General features: G+C 47.6%; 1 protein-coding gene across 12 annotated transcripts in view; it reads right to left on the bottom strand.

Annotated features, from left to right (window-relative positions):
- Window positions 1-13,352, bottom strand: part of unc-13 — an 820,923-nt gene that overhangs the window by 282,743 nt on the left and 524,828 nt on the right. For 10 of the 12 annotated variants that reach the window (XM_071690920.1, XM_071690927.1, XM_071690926.1 and 7 more), the window contains exon 1: window positions 2,590-2,730. The exons of the other annotated variants lie outside the window; for them this stretch is intronic. The gene's annotated coding sequence lies outside the window, so the exon portion shown is untranslated. Of the gene's footprint in view, window positions 1-2,589; window positions 2,731-13,352 lie in introns of those variants that run through there. 12 annotated transcript variants of the gene reach the window in all.

Raw genomic sequence — 13,352 nt, 5'->3', positions numbered from 1 at the left:
GGGCCGGCGTGGGAACCCGGGGACAGGTTGTAGTGTGGGCATGGGTGGGGAAACGGGGGGGCAGGTTGTAGCGTGGGTCGGGGCAGGTGGGGGTGTGAGGGGTATATGTAGTTGTAAGGAGTCGTGCCACAACGGTGGGCGATGAGGGAGGGATCGTGTGTGTAAGGCACGAGGGTCGGGGGTCGTGCCACAACGATGGGGGATGAGGGAGGGATCGTGTGAGTAAGGCACGAGGGTCGGGGGAAGGATAGGTCGCATCTGGTAGGAGGAGGAAGCCGATCGTACTACATAGGCGGGGGAGGGCCAGGGACTGGTCGTGCCAAATGGTAACAAGTGGTCGTACTAGCCTGGTGGCGGAAGCAGGGTAGGGACGGGTCGTACCAGCAGGTGGGGGGAGGCAGGACGAGTGCCACACACACACACACACGCCCCTGCCAGGAGATCAATATAAGGCCCCCAGTGCAATGTTGGCTCTCACGTGCAGCGGGCACTCTGCTGCCGCTGGCTGACTGGCACACTGACCCCAGCTTCACAGATCCATCAGTGTTCGACACCCGCGCACATACACACACACAGCCAGCCTACACCAGGACCCCCCCCCCTAAGCTTGATGGGGGGGCACCAGACATGACACTCCAGATCCTCTGGTCAATTACTATGTTTGATGAATGATAGGGTTCCGTTTCTGCCACGTAGTTCTTAGATCCCCACGTTCGAAACCCGTCACACTGCCTACTATGGGTAGACAGTCACACTCGTGCTACATGCTGCAAACTAAGCCATTAAAACTGAGCTGTTCGGAGGAATTTCCGGAACGCAACTGCTTTGTCTTCCCAGCTGTATTCCCGATTATTACACCGTCATACACACATGCCTCGTTTACATTGCTCCATTCCTAAATTCCTCCGTTCATTCCTCTCCCGGACATCCTCATATCTAACATAATTCCTAATACTGTGCTTCAAATATTATAGTCCTCACACTGAGGTCCTCACACTCACTCCTCAGAGTTACTCCAAACAGACTACTCCTCACTTTGCATTCCTCATACTTTTCATTCCTTCATTACCAACACATTCCCCAAAGTTGTCCTCACACTTCCTTCATAAGAGCGTACTTTCTTCATACTGCCCTCCTTCCGAGCACAACCCTTCCTATTACGGCCCCCTGAACACTTACGAATCCTGCCACAGACTTTCTCGTAGGGCAATTCCCTTACTGCTACAACCGTCTTCTTGTTTCCTACACAATCGCGTTCTTATCATACTCTCCTCACACATCCTCCTCACACTTCCTTCTTCACAGTATTCTTATCCATCTTAGTGGCATCGTTCTCACACTTCACTCAACACACATACGATGTTTCCTGCAATAGTTCATGGTGTTCATCGCACATATTTCTCTCCATACTACACTACACAACACATCATTCCTCAGGTCACATTCCACACTTCCCCTCCACACCCTGGGTGTGAGGACTGGGTCCGGTAACCTCCCCAGGTTAAGGATTCAAAAGTTAAGGGATTTTTGAAAAGGGCAGTTTAAGGCTGAGGGAAGGCTGTGGTTGGGGCAGCTCTGTGGGAGGAGCCCTAGTAGGGCTGGGTACTCTGTGGGAGGAAAGTATAATCGTGTGTGGTTGGGGCCGCTCTGTTCAGGGTGATTCTGCAAGGGTTGTCCCAGAGTTTGGAGGGGCAGCTCTGTGGGGCGTTTTAGCGTGAGGTTGGGGCCACTTCACTAGGGGGGAAGGGGGGAGGGGGGCGTCCTAGCATGTAGTTCGGACAGGGGGAGAGGAAGATGTAATAGCGTGTAGTTAGGATAACTGTGGAGGACATGCTAACGTGGGGTTGGGATCGCTCTTACAAGGGGGAGGGTCTTTGTCTGTGGTATCTAATGGTGGGAGGGTGCTAGCTTGTGGCTGGGGCAGCTCTATGGGGGACGTGCTAGCATTTGGTTGGGGCAGCTGGGGGAGGGGAGAGTGGGGCGCCGGAGCGTCTGGCTGGGGCGACTCTGTAATGGGAGCCCCCCCAGCTCGTGGTTTAGGGATGAGCGAGCTTTATGACGATGCATCATATTATTATATCACTCACTAGTCGGCTGTACCCTTCATAACCCCACACCTCAGCATGTTCTCCACTATACTCAGACTAAAATCAAACTCTTCTCTGGTCAACCCAGGAAGATATATATATATATTATATATATATATATATATATATATATATATATATATATATATATATATATATATATATTCTTAATCTTTTGGAGTTTAAGAACGGGTTCCAGTTTATCAATTGAATGTATATTTTCCATTTGGGCCAGAGTATGTATATACAACTCGCCCGAGGAACATAAGATTTTCGAGACTGTGATCTGGCAAGTTCCAGGTCTCTGTGCCCCGTCGGGACCCAGTTTACAAAAAACACAACCGCGGTGAAAAGCGATATCAACCGCAGACACATCACAACACATCCAAGAGTTTCACACTGTAGCGGCTGCAGATATTATCCTGCCGAGGGCGCAGTGGTAGCGGCGGCGGTGGTGGTGGGGAGCCTGCAGCGCTTGGCCGCCTAACCTAGGCTCACGTACCCTTCAAGGAGATAGTGGCGTCTCTCGAGCAGACGGTTTAAGAGTCCGAGTATTGCACGGGCACACCTGACCACGGGCAGCGTACGCCACCGACTGGCATGGTGAGCAGCTCGGCACCAGGAACAGCCGGGCCATCGGGAATCAGCCCCTCCCTCGCCGCCCCCCAAAATTCTCCTGCCATTCCCGCCGTCCAACGCTCGCTCCCACAGCTCCCCTGCGAGATGTGGACGATCAATCTATTTTCCCTCCACATAATCAGTATTTCTGGCCAATTCCTGCCCCGTCGTAGTAAGGGAATACCCCTGCATTATTCCAGAGACACAAACCTCTCATATAGAGCCCATACTGGCTCAATATTCAGCTCTGCACAGCAGATGTGGGATCATCTCCCGGGCTCTATCTGGCAACTCTGGCCACGGGTCGAAGTTGAAACTCCCGTTTTCTATTTCCAGTCTTCCAGGCCACCAGCACTCCATTATCAAACCTCCCACTCCCGTGCCTGATCTGATACAACACATTTAACAATATATTAAACATAACAATAAACGAGAGTAGTAAGGGAGGGTGGAAAAGGCCTTTAAAGAAGAGAAAAGAGAGCGAGACACGAGGGGTGGGGGGAAGTGGAAGCGGCGCAGGATCGGCGTATGTTGCGTGGCGGGAGGCGGGCCGGGCGGCGGCTGGAGCAGCAGCAGCAGCACGCCTGCCTTGGACACGCCCGCCCGCCGCTCTCTTCACACATGTATACTCACTTACAGCCAGGAACACACACACACACACACACACACACACACGTCTTACACTAAGGCTGGGCAGGATGCCTCTCTTTCGTTTCAGGAGACTTTACGCTCGTGCATGTAATGCGTAAGACCATCTAAGGTGTACAAAGTAATGAGATCTCACACACGAATACCCTCGCATACATACATACATATAATACGTAAGCCTAAATGCACACATTCTCACCCCTACAGCAGACGAGCTAATGTATCCTCCCCCTACAGTCGAACACGCCGTACGTCATAACACACGCGCTCGTAACCTCATGTACGCTGCTCTACTAAACTACCCAGAAGAATACGTGGGTCAGGGAGTATACTGGAGCGTCTTCCCGGGCGTATACGTGGCGGAGTTTGGCTGATGGCTGCCTCCTGCACGGGATGATACATGATAGCTTGCATCACACACACACGACGGAAGGAACACAGTCGCCTCGCCAGGCACGGCCCAGGTCGCACCTGTTACAGATGGTATACCCGACTGAGACGGAATTCAGCTGGTATTAGAGCAGGTGGTTGACGTGAAAGATGGTAATCTGATGGTAAATGGGCAGGAGGCACGAGGGGTACATGGTATTCAGGTGTATAAGGCAGGTATTTTTTAGATAGATTGTAATCAGGTGGTGTAAGGGCAAGTGTTATAAGGGGTACATGGAAGTCTGGTGGTATAAGAGAGAAATGGTATTCAGGTGGTGGAGGGCAGATGGTGCATGCGACAGATGGTATTAATGTTGGTGCACGACAGAAGGAATATACGCAAACAGGAACACTCAATGGACGCTTTTCCCGACCACCATCCATAGCGTCTGATGAAGGTATTATATACATCAAACATCTCCTGAGAAGCCTTCTCATATCATCCATAGTACAGATGTTGTGTGGTGTTCACTCACACGCTGTATAACTCAGGGATTCTGAGAGCCATTCCTTATCTCATATGTACATGTCCCTCGTACAAGGAGTACACACACAGACACACACACACACACACACACACACAGGGAACTACTATATAACACATCGTTCATCAAGCGTGATGACGATACAGAACAGACACTACAATGAACTTGGTATGACAATAAAGATAACACCAACATAATCATGATTAATTATTCATCTGCAAAAGGAATCCTTCACTCAAGTCTTTACGAACAGCTCTAGTGCATGACCTGACCTTCCACTTGACCCCTAAAAGGATGGTGACCCAAGTCTAGGTCATCGTATTACTGGGACAATCCGGCCTGCTCAGGTCTTTACCGTTTAAACCATTACTAACACTACGTACGAAGACAGAGAAACATTTATATGTATGTGTAGAACTGATGATGACGTCTGTATACAAGCAAAACAAAAAAAAACCTCCTCACATTTTTATACCATTCATGGTCAGGTCTTGGCATTATGGAGACTAATATCCACACAGGCAGAGATATGGCCGCCGACATGTGGGGGTGCATAATACAGTTCTTACATAACAAGATCGATGCTTCAAGAGCCAGTCGTCTCGCACCCACGCCAGTCTTGGCCGACTGTCAACCGGACACACGAGATATCACCCATTACACTGGCGACTGTACAGTGTGTGGGGTGTCGTCTTGGCCGACAGTCAAGTGGACTCGTGGAAATTTGACCTAATAGTTTCGTGCCGGCAAGACCAGTGGGCCGGCTACCACCAGTAACGCCCTCTGACTGACCATCACGGTACGTATGGTACAACCGTTACTACGTCTGTTTGTGGGTCAGACGCAACTCCGTCTGTTTCGGGTGCATTTGTAGGTGTGGACCTGAGGACCATTTGACCAGCTACAGGCATTACAGTCACTACATTGGATACACACACTGTAATGCTGTACGGAGTTCTGTTGAACAAAAAATATTCACATCAATAAATCTATGAATACAAGCGATTATTAATATATTTTCAGTCCTTTTACGACACATGTCTCAGAACTAATACTTAAGGCAGACTCGACGATACTATAACACTCATGTCCACGGGCACCATTACAATGATGCAGAAAGCCATATGAAGCATCATGATGACACACAGCCATATGAAGCATCATGATGACACACAGAGCCATATGGAGCATCATGATGACACACAGAGCCATATGAAGCATCATGATGACACACACAGCCATATGAAGCATCATGATGACACACACAGCCATAAGAACCCACAAGAACGAGTGATGACCTCACAGCTCAAGAGGAACAATAACTAGCGTATTAATGAAGACTAACAATGAAGTTTCAGGATTACAATGAAGCAACGAACAATGAGTCTGGCCGTTACATTGAGACCTAACAATGACCTGGAAGTGTTTACTGCGATAGGCCTACCCACAGTACGTTTTCTAAAGTACACTACCACAAGCTTTGACGCGAGGCACAGCTCTTAAAGAAAAAGAAAAGAAATCATTTCTTCCCAGTAACTATCTATTTTTATTCGTTATTTCTTTAATTATAAAATGTTTTCAGAGTTCATACAACGAGAGTTTAATGTGGTAAAATAAATGAATACAAAATTATATATATGACTCTGCAGAAAAATAAACTTTCTAGAGAGAATATTTTAATACTTCTGGTTCAACCTCGCTGGCACGGCGGTATGACCCATTAAAACGACAGTACGACCACTAAGCATGACGGTACGACCCTTGAGCTCGAAGGTACGACCCTTTTATGTACGACGTCCAGGCCCCCGAGTTAACAGTCAGGTTAAAGGGCAGGTCATCATACTCATGGGTCGCATTGTCGTGCTCAAGGGCTTAATGACCTCTCACTGGAGGTCGATATTCCTGACCCCAAACACGTGCAACAAAGGAAGTAGTTAACACGACCACAAGCCTCCACGACTCAGTATACCTTCCTACGAATACATACTTCTCGTACTAACGTAAGTACTACAATACTACTATCTTCCTATTAACACGAGACCCTCCTACTGAGGCAAATCTTGTATAATAACACTGTCTCCCTACTACTAACACGGGTTCCTTATACTACAGCTGGTACAACGGCCATTATGAAGAACTTACAAAGTCTACTTCTGGCCAAGTAACAACGAGGGCCTTCGTACTGACGTAGGTACTAACATCATTATATACATGCCAAGCCTCTAAGCCATGTACTACTGTTAGTGTTCGTACTGACGCACGTCTCTTGTGCAAACGCTGATTCACAGTCAACCAGGTCGTTCACCATGCTAAAGAAGGCTACCATGACACTTCTCGTCTCCCACAATACTGCAGAACTCCCACAATAACAACACTAGTTTACCACAATACTGCAGAACTCATACATCAGCACTGGTCTACCACAATACTGCAGAACTCATACATCAACACTAGTCTACCACAATACACCACAACTCCCACTGTAACACCAGTGTGGCAGGAGGGCAGGTAAATCCTCAGACAACAAGGGCAGACATTAAGAACATCTGTAAGACGCAACACTCTCCTTTGAACCCCACACCCTCGACCTGACCTTACTGGGAGGAGGTAGGTAGGGGGATGTACGGTGAGGGGGGGGGGGATGGTGAGTGGTGAAAGGTGCGGTAAAGGAGATGGTGGTGGTAGTGGAGGCGTGGCGAGGCAAAGCAGAGAGATAGTGTGATCTCTAAAGAAAGAATGAGAAGGACCCAAGATACGAGGAAGCAACAGTGGCGGTCAAAAAAGAGGAAGAAGAGTGGATGGTCATGGGGCGAGCAAGAGGGGGAGGGGGGGCCATCTCCCACCTCCTCCACAATCGCACAATACCCGACCCGTCACCGGGTTGCCAGCCCGCACATTTCCATTCCCAAGGTTGCAATTACCACAAGGATAATTTGCCTCGCTTTCATACGTGACAAAGAGCCTTATCGACTCCTCTTGCGACCGACTGTTGACTCCAACGAAAACTTTTCAAAGCATCTTTTTACAAATGTCTCCCTTAGCACTCAAGTATTGAGACCCGTTTACAATAAAGCAATGAGACATCTGTTTACACTCACGTAATGAAACACATCCTACCAATCATGATTAGCAAGATATTCACGTATACATAAACAAGTGTGAGAGATCCGTGCACACGGCTGAGACATACAACTGTTTAACACGAACAACAGACGAGACACATTGGTCAGACGACCGTTATCTTCGACAACTTAAACACTGGCGGGAAGAAGCTTCCAGAAGGAACGACCCCACAAGAACGACCGACTACCAATCAATCAGTCGTGTACCAGAGAGCGGCGGATGTCTGGCACTTCAAGACAGTTTATCTTAAACTTTCCACAAATCATAATGTCAAACTTGACACTCTACAAAACCTGCGAGCCTAGCATCATTACCAGTCATAATAATAATAAAATAATTGTAATGATAATAATAACGGCAACAACAATAATAATAATAAAATAGTAATAATAATAGCAACAAAATAATGATAAATTAGTAATAATAATAATAACAACAATAATAATAATAATACTAGTAATAATTATAACAAACAATAATAATAATAATAATGACAGCAACAATAATAATAATAGTAATAATTATAAACAATGATAATAATAATAATGATAGCAACAATCATCATCAGGTCTTCGTCGTAGATATTCGTAATGCGAGTCAGACTGAGGTCGCCCGGGTGTCTGCTGGTGTGTCCGTCTTGCCGCCTGTTGGTCGCCCGTGTGTCTGTCTGTAATGCCGTGTGTGTTAGCTGGCCACGAGTCTGTGTATCCGTGTGAGGACAACCAGCTCCGTGACGAGTATTTCTTCCAGAAAACGTAAGGTCGTGTACAATGCATTACTGGCCCAGACACTGTCTCTCCTTCGGTGCTTTGAAGGATATCTTAGGCGAGTCTGAAGCCTTCTTAGGTGGGTCTAAGACAACTTCGGTGGGTCTTAGGTTGGTGTAACACTTCTTCGGTGGGTCTTAAGTGGGTCTAAGATATCTTCAATACATCTAAAACCTTATGTAGGTGAAAGACCCTACATTCCAGAATGGTCTGTTATATCCGTCTTAATCTTAATTTCTTTCTTCTGTTTAGCCCCCATCCCTCCCAGGTCCACGAGGGGGTGGTGGGGCTTCCCCACCGCTTCTTAATCGCCAGGGGAAAACCTCACCAAAGGGAATTTATTACAGGAATGACAGACTTACACTGAGTCATACCCATCGCCATGTGACGTGTGTGTGTGTGTGTGTGTGTGTGTGTGTGTGTGTGTGTGCGCGCGTGCGCGTGTGTGTAATTACCTATTTTCACAGTAAGGGAGAGGGAGGGAGTTCTACACTAGTGGTGTGCCATCTCCACCGCCACACAACACCTTAAGCTTAACGCGTGTTGTCCACCATTACTATATCATCATCACTCACTATTCCATTCATCTATTACTCTCATACCACAAAGGTTTTTCTTTACATCCTTTTCGGACAAGGTTCTTTAATTTCATGGCATGGCCTCTGGCAGCAGCCACGCACGTACTCATGGCTACAAAGCAAACAAAAATATTCCTCAAATTCTTTACGAAAGGAATTCCCAGTCGCTTGCAAAAAGACATACGACTCCGGGCGTTTAGGGGAATTTTTCTGAATTCCTTTCCAGCCGAGCGCTATATCTGGCCTGAACCACGATCCCCAGGCCAGCGACCTCCTGCTGCTCCTCCTGCTGCTGCTGCTCATTTAGAACAGCTGGCGCCGCCGCTGCCCAGCTCAGGCAAAGTTCTTGTTTCCAGCGGCGAAGGTCCCGCTGAAGTACTCGAGAAATGTACTTTGATGGAGGAACTTGTGGCTTAATGGCTTTCCTGAAGTGACGGTTGGGTAACCGCGGACAGGAATCTACATAAGCAATAACAGCAGTAATACTGGCTAGTACGTAAACATCGAATGGTCAGTAAAACAGACAAAATAAAACATTATCCGATTTCCTACATCGATTTTTTTCTCATTAAACACGGCAATATGACACCTGGGTATTATGGCCTGACCTCTAACCTGACCTTTAATGGTTAGGTTAGAGGTTACGCCCTCAGCTAAGGGTTGTACCGTCGTGGGTAACGGACGCACGTACTGGCGTGTTGAGTGGTCAACATGTCCCGCACAGCACTGAGAAAAGAGCTACTGGTGCGCGGTGTCTACGGACAACGCCTTCCGCGTTTTATTTACTTGCTCCTCTGGCCGGTCGATCTACCACCTGCCCCTATTGCTGGTCGTCCCAGTACATTACCTGCCCCCATGGCTGGTCGTCCCACGATCTGTCCCTCCGACTGATCGATCTGTCACCCACCGACGTCTATCCCCATCAGTCTACCACCTCACCAACACCCCACATCCACACGATCTCTCCCTCAAACTCCACCTTCGCCATTATGCAGACGATGCAGTAAGGAATCTCCGACTGCCTTTAGTGTATCTCCAGGATCCTGCAGTGCACCTTTCCATAGACTTGAATTCCTTTCAGTAAAATTCCTCCGACATGAGGAACATCTCGCTCCTCGAGTGCACCAAACATACTGGCTTAACACCCCACCTGTGAAAATGTTCGGAGACCTCGCGACACTAAGTCAGCTGGCGATACCTGGCCGGGACATACACGTCCAGTTGAGGAGCGCTCACGATACGCGTGTGGTCAGGCCAAGAATTCACGCCTAAGTGCATCCGCTTCTGCAGACCCCTGCTACCACGCACACCTCCTCCGCCCTCGCCACTCACCCACGAGTCTCGCTAATTTCCTTGCCCACACGTCGTCCATAATCTCTTGCCTTTATCCTGCCTCAATGCTGCAACGCCTTAACCAAATCGTTCACCTACCTACAGCCACCCACTCCACAAGCTTACCTTCCACAACTCTTGCCCACGCCCTACAACCCAGGACTTGGCCTCCACAACCAGTTCAGTGTTCAGTCGTGCTGCTCCCAGCGACCGGCTCATTGTCCGGGCTGGTCAGACTCGTCTTGCCAGAGACGGAGCAAAATGATCCCAGAGGTTACAATGCTTCTGTGTCAGACCCCAGTGCTCAGACCCATCCAGGCATTACCTCCCCTCCGCCTGCCCCCTTTACCCATGAAGACATCTCACTCCCGACAACCCTGTCCAGAAACTCCCCCTCTATAACCCTAGCTAACAACTTCATCCCCTAAATCTTTCCTTATCAACCCCCTCTCTACCTCACAACACTCACAAACGATCCCTTCCATACTTCTTACCATTCCATCCTAACCTCAACGACCTCCGCTAACAACATCCTACTACAACATCCTCCTCTGTCCATCACATAACCTCTACCTACAACCACTACTTCGAGTCCCAGACTCCACTTCTCACAACCTTTGCCCAGCGCCGACGGCTCAAAAGCCCCAAAGCAGTAATCCAGCAAGAAAGAAATTATAACAATGGAAAAAAACATCTTCCCGTCTCGCCTGAAGGCGAAGTCGTTAACTACTGTGTAATCAGCGAGGGCGGCAGAGGCAAAAACTGGAGTAATATCTATAAAAGAGAAAGAGAGAGTTAGAGGCGAGAGATATACCTTCACTAATCATTGTGTCTCTCATCGTGAGACAACAACAGATCCAGAGAGACCATAAAAAACGCTTTACGAACGTAAATAACTGATGTCAAGAATCGTCCACAGTGCAACCCTTCCACACCACGCCACCATACCACGCCCCGCCGCACCACGCCACAAAAGAGCTACAACTGGAAGTTCCTCGAATACTAGAAACTTTTCAAGAATGTTCAGAACTTTTCTAGTTACCAGAAAGTAATCTAGAATGTAACTAAACGTTTCTAGAATATCCAAGAGCGTTTATAGAATAGGGAAAACGTTTCCAGAATACTGATAACGCTTTCAGACTACCTGAGAACGTTTTCAGAATACCAACACGGGCGTTAAAAAGCTCAGAGAAGAAGTATGGTTTAATAAGGGGGAGGGAGATTACGGTGCCACGAAAAAATAGAGGCGAAGGTCGTCTGGCAGAGGCTGTGTAAGCCAGCCAGCCAGCCAGCCTACCAGCCAGCCAGCCAGCAACCAATTATCCTACAGCCAACGAGCCTAACTAGTTGTTTGTCAGTTGGGCTTCAATCCTACCAACAGCCACAATCATTGAGGCAGACAAACTCAACCGAAAAATCAACCTACCAGTCAGGCATTTAGCTAGCCAGCCAATCAGACTGCCGCCCGACACATCCTGAGCACAACCACAACACACATGCTTCACAACCTGTTAACTGTTACGATCATCAATGCTTCATCCCTAGTGTTGAGTGACACCGAACTGGTGCCGTAAGGTAAGTGCTAACTCCTTCACTTTAGTGAGATTAATAATAACTGGCTCAATTATCTGGTAAGATCAGTACTAACTGGCTCACTGATCCCGTGATATTAGCATTAATTGGCCCCACACGTCTCCTGAGATTAGTACCAACTGGCTAACTCGTCCAGCCACATTAGCAGCCACTCTCTCCCATTCCCTCGACATGAGGCACATTCCCTGGCGTATGTCTGTTTTGTGGCGCTGCGCTTCGTTACCCCTCACGTGTGTGAGGACAAGTCTCTCTTGCCTCACTTGTATGATGAGGGCAGGGATCTCTCGCTGGTTCCAAAACCTCTCAATACCCGCCAACTGGTCCGCCTGGCTGAGGTGAGAGCGTGAGGGGGTTCTCGATCACAGCCGCTGTAGCAAGTGCTCGATATCGTCAAGACTTGATGGCTGACTCGGGTGGGTTCAGGACTCACTCCCTCATCCACGAGGCTGATGAGTAGAGCACGTGCTGACTCAACATCGTTGACACACATTCACCAACCACAACTGCTGTGGGGTGTACAAGACGTCTGAAACTCTCCTAACTTACTTTCCAACTTACTTCCCTACCCAGTGAGTCTCTCACTTAGAGACCCACTTCCCCACTGACTCACTAAGGAAGTTCTCCTCCTGTACTTACCTCGCCAAACAGTACTTACCTTTTCTCGTGGGGCTCGACGGCTGAAGAAAACACGGGTACAAGAACAAATCTGAGGTGGGCACTTACCTTGCCGGAGCTGGCAGTCCATTAATCTCCCCTGGTACTTACCTGTAATATAGAGAAAGTCAAGAGTTAAAAAAACGAAATTAAAAGCTTCATCAAATATATAAATAGAAGTGGCAGTTAACTACCTGGGAAAACCATATATATGAGATATGAGAGAGTAATATTTGGGCACCGAATGATAAGGATAAAAATAAACACCAATATAAAGTTCTGCTTTTTCACTGTAATGCATAATAATGAGAAGCTATTTACTCAGGGTCTGGCAAATATACAAAAGTTGGTCTGTATTTACTAGTGTGTAATAACGTTGAAAATTAGAATTCCTAACATGTTAAAAGACCGAGGAAAGACACGAGCAACATTCTTTACGTCCATTTAACTCACAAATAACATTCAAGGATATTCCACATGTCGTCTGCATATTATGAAGCAAAATGATCCAACAAATAACCTCATTCAAGACAGGGACATTCTCAAGTCACATACTAACGTGAGGATTGATCGTTATAATATCTCGACCTCTCCATGGAGAGCCAAGCTCTGGAATTCTACCCATCGTCTCCCCTTACCTCGCTTCCTGTATAACCTTTCACATTGAAGTCAGCTCAGTAAACACACGAAGAGCTCCTATTCACTTAATTCTTTTTCTAACCTTACTTTTTTTTTCCCCGCTTCCGAGAAGGCCAAACTCAGGGCATATTTTGCCCGTCACTATAAAAACACACGCGATAGGTAGAGGGTTTGCGCCTGAGGTGCGAGACATAATGTACATATATCTACCATTTCCTTAGTACGGACGACAGCGTCACCTGCGCGCGAGACATTCTTTACCCCAGAACAACGCTCTTAATAGACACAACAATGCGGGTTAATATCCCTACACCGGCCCGGTTAACAGACTTGCCCCCCTTCGAATAGCACGGTTAAAAGACTAGATCCCTTAAGAGCGCGTTATGTTAAGAGAGTCGA

The sequence above is a fragment of the Panulirus ornatus genome, chromosome 49 (genome assembly GCF_036320965.1).
Source record: "Panulirus ornatus isolate Po-2019 chromosome 49, ASM3632096v1, whole genome shotgun sequence".
Taxonomy (NCBI): domain Eukaryota; kingdom Metazoa; phylum Arthropoda; class Malacostraca; order Decapoda; family Palinuridae; genus Panulirus; species Panulirus ornatus.
Note: the sequence above shows the minus strand (reverse complement) of the source record. Positions and strands in the feature narration are given on the sequence as shown.